The 11,760-nt window shown below is 37.9% G+C and overlaps 1 long non-coding RNA gene across 1 annotated transcript; it reads right to left on the reverse strand.

Annotated features, from left to right (window-relative positions):
* Positions 1-7,392: 7,392 nt before the first annotated feature.
* LOC114219663 (uncharacterized) lies at positions 7,393-11,650 on the reverse strand. The gene is made up of 3 exons (XR_003611431.2): positions 11,309-11,650; positions 8,838-8,947; positions 7,393-7,649 (listed from the first exon to the last, which is right to left on the reverse strand). It is a non-coding gene; the product is annotated as an uncharacterized LOC114219663 (long non-coding RNA).
* Positions 11,651-11,760: the final 110 nt, after the last annotated feature.

Below are 11,760 nucleotides of genomic sequence, written 5' to 3' on the forward strand. Positions count from 1 at the left end.
GTATTTAACTTATGAAGTTATGAGAATTCCTGTATAATATTTCATACAAAGAAAGAGCTCAATACATGTTAGTAACTATTTGTAGCCATTATTCTGCTGTCACCAATCAAAGGAGTAGTGCATTTCACCTCCCATAGAATTTGTTCTTTTCTAGAGTATCACTGCAAGATAGCTGTCTGTACCAGGGGTAAGCTCTGACACCTCTCCAAGTCCCTGGAGAAGCCGTGTCACTTCTGTTTCTGGCTCTCCATGATCTAACTCTCAAACGCAGACCACACTTCACCCCAGCAGCCCTTCATAGCTTGGAGAAATGTCTCCCTGGTTTTTTCACTTGTAGACACTCAACTGTACTAGTTTTCGTCCTGGGCTAGGCTGCTCCTGGTTTTCAAATCTTAAGCTTGACTCATACAAATGGATGTGCTCCTCCTGAAGGCCCCAAGACCTCTCTGGTCTGAAAGGCACCATCTGGTACTCAACTGTTTCATCTTTTTCAAATTTATTATTATTTACTTATTTATTTTAGTAATCTCTACACCCAGTGTGGGGCTCTAACTTGCAACCCTGAGTTCAAGGGTCATAGGCTCTTCTAACTGAGCCCGACAGATACCCCTTAAACTGCTTCATTTAAAAAATCAACCTCATTAAGGTATAATTACATACAATACATGCATAAATATGGTGTATTTGTGTTTATGTATTATATTATGTGTTTGTGTGTATGTGTTATATGTTTATTATTATGTATTATATATTAGTAATTATATATAATACATTTTGTATGTATGTATTATATTATATTGTATTATTACATTATTAAGGTATAATTACATACAATACATAAACTGCATACAATAAAATGCAAGGAGATTTGACCAATGTACACACCCACGTCAGTAACACCCAAGTCAAGATTTAGAATATTTCCATCATTGCAGAAAGTTTCCTTGTATAATCCATCCCTCCTACTCCCCACCAAAGCAACCACTGATCAGATTTCTTTAACTATAAAATTAGTTTTGCCTGTTCCAGAGAGTCATATGAATGGAAAACCTAATATGTACTCTTGTATCTGACTCCTTTCACTTACCATCATATTTTTGAGATTTGCCTTGTTTGCATGTACTGGTAGTTAAGTCCTTTTATGATTGAACAGTATTCCATTGTCTGAGCAAATCAGTTGACTTATCAATTCTATTGATTGACATTCAGTTTGTTTCCAGTTTGTGGCTATAATGAATGAAGCTACTATGAACATTCATGTACAAGTATCTTTATGGACATATGTTTTCATTTCTCTTGGGTAAATACTTAGAAGTAGTATTTCTGGCTCATATATATGGTAAGTGTATATTAATTTTATAGAAGATGCCAAACTTTTTTAAAGTGGTCGTACCATTTTACATGCCTATCAACATGTAAAACCAACAGTTCCAACGGTTCCAAATTCTCACCAACACTTGGTATTACTCGTCTTTTTAATTTTAGCTATACCTATGAACGGGTAGTGGTATCTCATTATGTAGGGTTTTTGTTTTGTTTTTTAAAGGATTTTACTTTTTTATTAGAGAGAGAGAGAGCACAGGGGAGGGACAGAGGGACAGAGATTCTGAAGCAGACTCCACGCTCAGCAAGGAGCCCAATGCTGTGCTCAGTACCATGACCTCAAGATCACAACCTGAGCCAAAACCAAGAATTAGATGCTTAACTGACTGAGTCACCCAGGCACCCCTCTCATTATGTAGTTTTAATTTTCATTTAATGATGTTGAGGATCTTTTCATGTACTTTATTGTTCATCCATAAATCATCTGTGAAGTATCTGTACAGATCTTTTGCCCATTTTACAAATTGGGTTGTCCTCTTATTACTGACTTTCAAGAGTTCTTCATAGGGGCGCCTGGATGGCTCAGTCAGTTAAGCGTCTGCCTTCGGCTTGGGTTATGATCCCAGTGTCCTGGGATTGAGCCCCGCTTCAGGTTCCCTGCTCACTGGGGAGCCTGCTTCTCCCTCTTCCTCTGCCTGCCACTCCCCTTGCTAGTGTTCTCTCTCTCTAATGAATAAATAAAATCTTAAAAAAAAAAAGAGTTCTTCATAGATTCTGGATGTAAGTTGCTTGCCAGATATATGTACTATGAGTGTTTTCTCCTAACCTGTAGTTGTTTTGATTGTATCCAGGAGTTAATTTATAAAGATAACTGAGTGACAACATGGAGAGGTCAATGCCAATAAAAGAAATTTTATTGCTTAATATTCCCAGTAGAAGGAGTTTATGCCATATCATACAGGGCTTGATCAGGAGGCAGAGAAGTAAAGGAGAAAAGGAGAAAGCTTAGCCCAGAGCCTGCATTATAGTTTTCACAGGAAGAAATAAGTGAGGCAGGGTAGGCAACTTTGAGCAAGTTTAGGATTGGATAGTTTGAATAATTTTGGCAGACTCTAGGCTATAAGGGTGACTCTGGAGTGATTTAAGGCAAGGGAAATATTGTCTTGGTGCATGAGTTAGTAAAGTTGGTGGTTGGGGATATTGTCTTTGGGTTGGTTGTTTTGCATAAGAAAGGCACGCTCACAGACAAGTTTTTTGCTTTTCCTAGGAATTAGCTAGCCTTGATAGGGGCAGCCTCTCCCAGCTAGCAAAACCCCTGAAAGAGCAAAGCACCATAAAATATAAAAAATGGAAAACATGATTAATACAATGGTTTGCCTTTTATTCTCTGACATCTTTTGAAAAACAAAACATTTTCCTTTTTATGAATTCCAACTTATTATTTTTTCTTCTTTGATTCATGCTATTTGTGTCCTATCTACAAAGTCATTGTTATCCCAAGCCACAAAGATTTTCACCTAAGTTTTCTTCTAGAGGTTTTATAATTTTAGCTTTTACATTTAGGTCATTGATCCTTTCGAGGATAGTTTTTGTTCATGAAGTGGGATGAGGAGTTGTAGTTCATTTTTTTCCCTATAGAGATATCTAATTTTTCCAGCATGACTGGTTGAAAAGAATATCCATTACCCATTGAATTTATGATTCTGCTTCTGGATTCTGTTCTGTACCATTGATTTATATGTCTGTTCTTATGCCAATATCACACTGTCTTGAATATTGTATTCTTATAATAAGTCTTGAAATCAGGTAGTATAAATCCTTCCATTTTGTTTTTTTTAAATAATTATTTGCATTTCCATATAAATTTAAAAATTAGTTTTTGATTAATATTTTTAAAAGAAGCCTTTTTGACTTCTACTTTCTGGTCTGGCATGTAAAGAAATTGTTACTCCATCCTAAAATCAAGTAAAAAGTAAACTGAATAAACTGAACATCAACAACTCTTTTTAGATCTGTCAGAGAATTGGAGCAAACAGGTGCCCCCAAACTGGAGACAGTCAGGCAGATAGAGAGAATCACTCTTACTGGAGCAGAAACCCACAAGGAGTAGCAACCTCTAAGGAACCAGCATCAGAAAAGAACGGGGCCCCAGTGCATTTGTATGAGGAGCCAGAGGATCTGAGGCTTTCAGAGATGAGAGAAGCAAGAAAAGCTGTCAAAACTAGAAAGAGTATCTTCTAGGGCAGTTTTTCAAATTGGCCAACTCACTAGCAGGTCATGATAGCAACTTAAGTGGGTTATAATTAGTATATATGTATATATATATATTTAAAGTTTATTTATTTTTTTATTTTAAGTAATCTCTACAGCCAATGTGGGGCTCAAACTCATGGATCACGAGTTGCGTGTTCCTCTGGCTGAGTCACCCATGTGTCCCACTATATATATTTTTAGTGAAATAGGATTAAAACTATCAGAATGAACTATATTTTTTCATGAAAGTTTTATTTCAATTATTTATGTATCCTGGCACTGGATAGTGATGTAAGATGTATTTCTTTTTTTTTTTTTTTAAGATTTTATTTATTTGTCAGGGAGAGAGAGAGAGAGAGAGCTCGCGCGCACACAAGCACAAGCAGGGGGAGGGGCAGGCAGAGGGAGAAGGAGGCTTCCATGCTGAACAGGGAGCCCGATGCAGGGCTTGATCCCAGGACCCTGGGATCATGACCTGAGCCAAAATCAAGAGTCCGACAATTAACCAACTGAGCCACCCAGGTGCCCCTTAAGATTTTATTTTTAATGGTTGTTATTAATAAAGCTACTAAGCACATTTCTGTACAGGCCTTTGTGTAGACATAGATTTTCATTAGATAAATACTTAGGATTGGAATTGATGGGTCACATGGTAAATATATGTTTAACTTTCTAAAAAACTGCCAAATAGTTGTCTTCATGTGTTAGAGTTCCAGTTGGTCCACATTCTCTCCAATGCTCAGTCCTCTTAAATGTAGTTATTCTAATGAGTCTGCAGCAGTATCTTGTGGTTATAAATTTACATTTCCATTATGACTAATGATGTTGGGCACCCTTAATGTGCTTATTGGCCAAATGAATATCTTCTTTCAGGAAATATATCTTTGAATCCTTTGCCCATGTTTTAATGACAATGAATTATAAAAATTCTCTACGTACTCTAGAGACAAATCATTTGTCAGATATATGGATTGTGAATATTTTCTCCCAGTCTGTGGTTTGTCTTTTCATTGACTTATACTCTAGAGACAAATCATTTGTCAGATATATGGATTGTGAATATTTTCTCCCCGTCTGCGATTTGTCTTTTCATGGACTTAATTTCTTCAGCCATTTTGAAATGTTGTGAAGCTCAATTTACCACTTATTTCTTCTATGATTTGTGCTTTTTGTATCATATTTAAGACCTCTGTTAACCCAAGATAGAATCCATCTTCAATTTTAATCCTCCTTTGCCGTGTAACATAATATAGTCAGAGGTTCTGAGTATTAGGAGTGGACATCTTTGGGGGGCCATTATTCTGCCTACCACATATGTCCATTATCAGAATGAGGAACTGCTCTTCTGTTCCTACTTTGTTGACAGTTTTTCTTATAGACATTTTTATTTATTTTATTAAAAAAATTTTTTTCTTATTTGATTACAGTTCACACACGATGTTACATTAGTTTCAGGTATACAACATAGTGATTCAAGATCTCTATATGTTATGCCATGCTCACAAGTGTAGTTACCATCTGTTGCCATATAACACTTTTACAATATCATTGACTATATTCTCTATGCTGCACCTTTTATTCCAGTGATTTATTTATTCTATAACCGGGAGACTATATCCCCCCACCTTCACCCATTTGCTGAGTGTATTTTATCAAGACACATACTATTTGCTATTTTCTAACCACTCTGTGAAGTGTTTTACACTTATTATGTCATTTAATCCTTACCTATGACATGATTATCATCCTCAATTTACAGAGGAGTAACTGAGGCTTAGAAAAATAAAATTACCTCCCCAGAGTAATATAACTAATACTTAGGATTAGAATTGATGGCCATATGGTAAGTATATGTTTAACTTTAGGCAGAAGTAAAATTTGAACAGAAATATGTTAAAACTAAAACCCAGTATTTTAGTAACCACTAAAATAAACTTGAGTTTGAATGTTCTTCATTTTCTGCATAAGATCATCCACTTATCTTTTTATTTTTATTTTAAGATTGTATTTATTTATTTATTTGACACAGAGAGAGAGAGCACAAGCAGGAGGAGTGGGAGAGGGAGAAGCAGGCTCCCTGCTGAGCTGGGAGCCCGAAGCAGGGCTCAATTCCAGGACTCAGGATCATGACCTGAGCTGAAGGCAGACGCTTAACTGACTGAGCCACCCAGGCGCCCCATCCACTTATCCTTTTAAACAGCTTTATTGAGACATAAATCACATATCTTACAAGTCACTAATTTAAAGTGTATAATTCAATAGCTTTTAGGATCTTCTCGGAGTTGTGTATCCATCATTACAATTTTAGAACATTTTCATTACCCCCAAAAGAGAATCTGTAGTCCTTAGCTGTTACCCCTACCCTCAATGCCCCCCACCCCTAGGCAACCACTAATCTGTCTCCACAGACTTGCCTATTCTGAATATTTCATATAAATGGAATTATAATATGTGGTTGTTTGTAACTGGCTTCTTTCACTTATATTAATATTTTCAAGATTTATCCATTTTGTAGCATATATCTGCCCTTCATTAGTTTTCATTGCCGAATAAAATTCCATTATATGGATGTACCAAATTTTACTTGTTACTATGGATTAGAATTTCTTCATTTTTTGGCTGTTATGAATAATTCAGCTATGAACATTAGTTAGAAGCTTTTGTGTGGACATATACTTCATTTCCCTTAGGTATATTGTGGGAGTAAAACTGATAGATCCATTCCTTTAAGTGTGCAAAACATCTGCTTCCTTGGCTATAAATTTAATGACAGTTGCCTGGGGTCTGGGATTTACTAACCTTTACATGACAATTTTTACATTATATTCTTCTCTCACTAGTATTAGTTAAAAATTGAAAACATTTCCTTTCATTCCCATTCAGATTTCTCTTCCACCCACTATTTAGATCCTGTCCACTTTTCAAGTACTTTGAAGTATCATAAGTTAATTGAAATCAATGAAACGAAAATTGAAACAACAAAATATGCATCACTCATCAAATTAGCATGTTTAAAAAAATGATTATAGCCAGTGTTGATAATGGAGACAGAGTAGGGGAATAAAGTACTCTTACACTAGGCCGATGGAGGTACAACTTTGTTGCTACCTCTAACTGGACAAGTTAGCAGTATGTATTTAAATACTTTAAACATTTGCGCCCTCTTTGACCTCAGTTATTTCTCTTTCAAAATCTTACACTAAGGAAACATTCATGAATATGTACAAAGGTACAGCTAAAAGGTGGTTTATCATGGTACTGTTTATAATTATGAAAATTTGGAAAGAAATCCAAAGTCCAAAGATAGGGAATTGGCTTTAATAATTATAACATCTTCATTAAATGAAATAAAAGGCAGCATTAAAATGTAGAAAAATATATGGTGATATTTAAAATGTTAATGTTATAAAACAATGTGTGTGAAATAATATATTTTATACCCAAAATTCTTAGAAAAAGGATTGTGAAGGTTTACATGAAGATGTTAATGGTGTTTACCACTATAGATAATATAATAAGGTGGTTTTTCCTTTCTGTTTTCTCTAATAAGTATGCATTAATTTTAAGATAAGAAAAAAGTTATAAATATAAAAACAACCAAAAAACAAGCCATGGGTTTCCCACTTGAGTTTGAAGTAGTCTCAATGAATATCATAGTTAAAGTTTCTTTGTGTGACTAAACTAGCCCTCCTAAACAATATTTAAAACATGAAAGTCAAATTAGCAAATTAAACATAGCATTTGTACCACTCCTAGAAGGTCAACAAAGCCATTATTTATTTTTTTTAAAGATTTTATTTATTTATTTGACAGAGAGAAATAGTGAGAGCAGGAACACAAGCAGGGGGAGTCGGAGAGGGAGAAGCAGGCTTCCCACCAGGCAGGGAGCCCGATGCGAGGCTCGATCCCAGGACCCTGGGATCATGACCTGAGCCATCCAGGCGTCCTCCAAGGTTCAGATTTCTAATTCCTCGGTCCTCCTCCGAGAGGAAGTCGGGGCCGTCGTCCAGGCCTTCCATCATGGCTGCTCCAACAAAGCCATTATTTAAAGAACCAAAACAGGACATGAATTCCTGAAATAAGATTCCAGAAATAAGAATCACAGTCTGGAAATATCCTGTCCTTAGCTGCCCAAAGTCTGGATTGGAGGAATGGATGTCTACAATTTACTAAGATTATATGACAACCCAGTGACTGAGTGCAGCAGCCCTTGAGCAGCAACATCAAAACTACTCTTTTAAATTCTGTTGTTGCTACTGCAAGTTGAATGCAAGGTGTCACACTTAGTAAACAACCAGAGCTGTGTGAAGTGACCCATTAACTTGAAGAGAGCCAAAAACAAAACAAAACAAAACACCACCACCAAAAAACTTAACCATCAAAGGGGGAATGATGAACTCTGAAAAGTAGCAAAACACAATGAGGTTTCAGGGCATTGTGGTCAGAACTCTGGAATCAGATTACCAGGGTCCACATCCTGATTTTGCCAATTAGTATTTCTGTGATCTTTGGTAAGTGATTAACTATTTATTTATTTATTAAGATTTTATTTATTTGACAGAGAGAGAAACAGTGAGAAAGGGAACACAAGCAGGGAGAGGGGCAGAGGGAGAAGCAGGCTCCTCACTGAGTAAGGAGCCCGATGCGGGACTCAATCCCAGCACCCTGGGATCACGACCTGAGTCAAAGGCAGACGCTTAACGACTGAGCCACCCAGGAGCCCATGATTAACTTTCATATGACTCATATTCCTTATTTGTGAAATGGGGAAAGTAAGAATACCTACTTCATGAGGTTGTAATGAGGATTAAATGAATTAATGTAAAACATTTACAGTAGTGGAGCGGGGGTGGCACAGTCAGTTGGGCATCTGACTCTTGGTTTTGGCTCAAGTCATGGTCTTGGGGTCGTGGGACTGAGCCCCACATTGGGCTCCGTGCTCAGTGCAGAGTCTGCATGAGATTCTCTCTCCCTCTGCTCATCCCCCAACTGCTCTCTCTTTTTCTGGAATAAATAAATTAAGTCTTTAAAAAAAAAAAAACTTAGAGTAGTACTTGGCACATAGTAAATGCCATGAAACCGTTAGCTAAAAGTATCCTGGAGGTGTTACCATTACTGTTATATATCTAATTGGAGTTTCAGAAGGAGAGGCGAGAGATAAGAGTAGTGACACTATTGGAAGAGATAATAACTAAAATTTTCAGGAACTGAAGAAAGACAACAACAAAGAGTATACCCAAAAAGAAATCCGTACCACTTACTCATTTCCATTTCCATTCTCTGCATACAGAAAGGCAAACACATATTAAAAGCAACCAAAGAAAACAGAAAAATCATCTTCAGTGAAATGAAGCTCATTTCTCAACAGCAACTAGAAAACAAAAGACAATGGAATATCTTCAATGTGCTGAAAATATTTTTTAAGATTTATTTATTTATTTGAGAATCTTCCTTCCAAAGAAGGGAAAAAAAGAATGAAGAAAGGTGATCAGAGCATAAGGGGCTTGTGGGACACCATCAAGTGGACCAAATACATATTAAGGAAATCCCAGAACGAGGAGAAAGAGAGAAAGGGATAGAGAAATTATCTGAAGATATAATGGCTGGGAATATGCAGGTTTAGAAGAGGGAGGTGAAGAACCAGAGAAGAAGTCACCAACTGATTTGAGAAGCTAAGCACATCCAACTCTTGAGGTGAGCCTGACAAAATCAGCAGATCTGGGTAGCTACACCTCTGTGGGGGTCACAGCTAATTGTCTAGTGGCCTCTGTTGGTTGACAGGGTTTGCAAATAGCAAGAACAGTTGAATGCAAACCATAGGACCATCAGGAGAAGCTGGAACCCACGGCACTTGTCCATCACCACATCTAAGAAGAGGCTCAGTGCAATGGCTACTGCTTCACTTCTACCTTACAAATATTATGCAAACTCTTCTTTTGAGAAACTCTAACCTGGAGGCATATAGGAATATGAATTCTACAAATCATAGTTCCAACTTAATTGAGTGGATCCAGTACAAATGCTCACATCCTGCAAATCTTCACTCAACTGTCACTTTCCCAATTTTGCCTATTCTGACCATCCTATTTTAAATTGCAACTGATTTCACCTCCTTTGCAGGCCAACCATTCCTACATGGCCTTTAAATGGTGGTGTTCCGGAGAGTATTATTCTTGGCACTCTACCCTCACTCACCACACTCTTCCTGGGAAATCTCTTCTGTACTCATAGATGCAATTACCAGCCATACACTGAGGATTACAACGCTTTATCTCCAGTTCAGAACTCTGTGAACTTATTACCAAAGAATAACTAGACAGCTCAACCTGCATATTCGTAAACTCATGGTGTTCAAAACTTTCCCCTCTCCCCACACGAGGTCCTCTTCTTCATTTTCTGTTTCCACACTTGACGAATAACACTTCCAACCACTTAAGCAAGGAACATGAAGTCACACTAGGCTCTTTCGTCTTCTTTACTCCAATCTCTTCCCATTGATCGCTAAGTTCTGTGGATTCTTAAACTTAATATATCTCAAGTATGTTTCCTCTTTTCCATCTCCAATGCTGCAACCCCAGTCCAGAACTTACTTATATTTCTGCAAAAGTCTCATACAAGTCTCTGCTCTTCAAGTCAAAATACCCACTACTGTGGATATTTTAAGTAATAATTCTAACAGGGATATCTGATATGTCATTCCTTTGCTCTAATTCCTTTAATGGTTCCTCCAACACTTTCAGAAAAAAAAAAAAGCTAATCCTTTGAATAGCATGCAAGATTATTAATGCTCTCTCTTTTTTTTAAGATTTTATTTATTTGACAGAGAGAGAGAGACAGCGAAAGAGGGAACACAAGCAAGGGGAGTGGGAGAGGGAGAAGCAGGTTTCCTGCGGAGCAGGGAGCCCAATGCGGGGCTCAATCCCAGGACTCTGGGATCATGACCTGAGCCGAAGGCAGATGCTTAACGACTGAGCCACCCAGGCGCCCCAATCTCTTTTTTTAAAAAGATTTTATTTGCCAGAGAGAGAGCAAGAGCAAGCGCACAAGCAGGGGGAGCAGCAGGCAGGGGAAGAAGCAGGTTCCCCGCTGAGCTGGTAGCCTGATGCAGGACTGGATCCCAGGACCCTGGGATCCTGACCTGAGCCGAAGGCAGATCCTTAACCCACTGACCCACCCAGGCGTCCCTAATGATCTCTTCTTTACCTATTCATGCAATCTCATCTGTAGCCATTTTCTCCCATGAGACTTAAGCTCCAAGAAAACTAATGACTTCCAGTTTCCCAAGTCCATTATATGATCTCTAGAATGTTACTACCCAAGCTGACAGCCCCCCACACCTCTTTGCCCAGAATTTTTTACCCATCCTTTAGGTACCAAATTAATTGTTACCTCCTATGCAAAAAATTTCAATATTCCCTTTTACTCATTGATGGCCACGCCAGGCCTTCCCATTGCTCTACTGCTGATGCATCTCTCCAAGTCTGTCTCATGTTTTACCCTCAAACCCTCTCCCTCTAGATTGGAAGCCAGTCATGTAGCTTGGATATTAAATTTAAGTATATTTATTTAAACATTTAAAAACGTAGATAGGTCTGTAAACTTAGTTAAGTTTACCAACAGACAGGGCCTTGTAGTGAAAAGAACATTGGACCAGTAGTCACAGTACCATCCATCTAGGCCTTTTGGCTAAGATCAAGTGCAGAGTACCATCCTAATTCTGTTCCTTCCTTACCTTTTCTGATCTCAGTTGTCTCCCTCATAATGTGGCTAGACTACAGCCCCAGTTTCTGGGTGGCAATTTACAACTTATCTACTTTTTTATTATCCAATCCAACCCCATTCCTTTCACATGTGACTCTCGGAGCCGCTATATAATTTACTCAAAATCCCATTACAATTAGTCAATGACTAAAAGCAAAGCAATCTTGGTATCCTATACCAGAGCTGACCCCTAGGAACGTTCCTAGTTCTAAAATTCTGTAATCCATCCAGTTAACAAAAACGTTGGAAACAAGTAAAGAAAAGCCACAAGCGAAGAGGCGTAAACAACAGCAGCCAAGAAGTCAGGAGAAGCCTGGAGCTTCCAAGAATTAAGAAGTGAACTTCCCGTCTTTGGGTCAACTTCCGGAATCAACAACCGGGAGACCCAATCAGAACCTTTCTCCCGGGAGCCAATGGGAGAGC

This window comes from Eumetopias jubatus, unplaced genomic scaffold, assembly GCF_037043125.1.
Source record: "Eumetopias jubatus isolate StellerSeaLion01/CBP00866 unplaced genomic scaffold, mEumJub1_p1.0 scaffold_9, whole genome shotgun sequence".
Taxonomy (NCBI): Eukaryota; Metazoa; Chordata; class Mammalia; order Carnivora; family Otariidae; genus Eumetopias; species Eumetopias jubatus.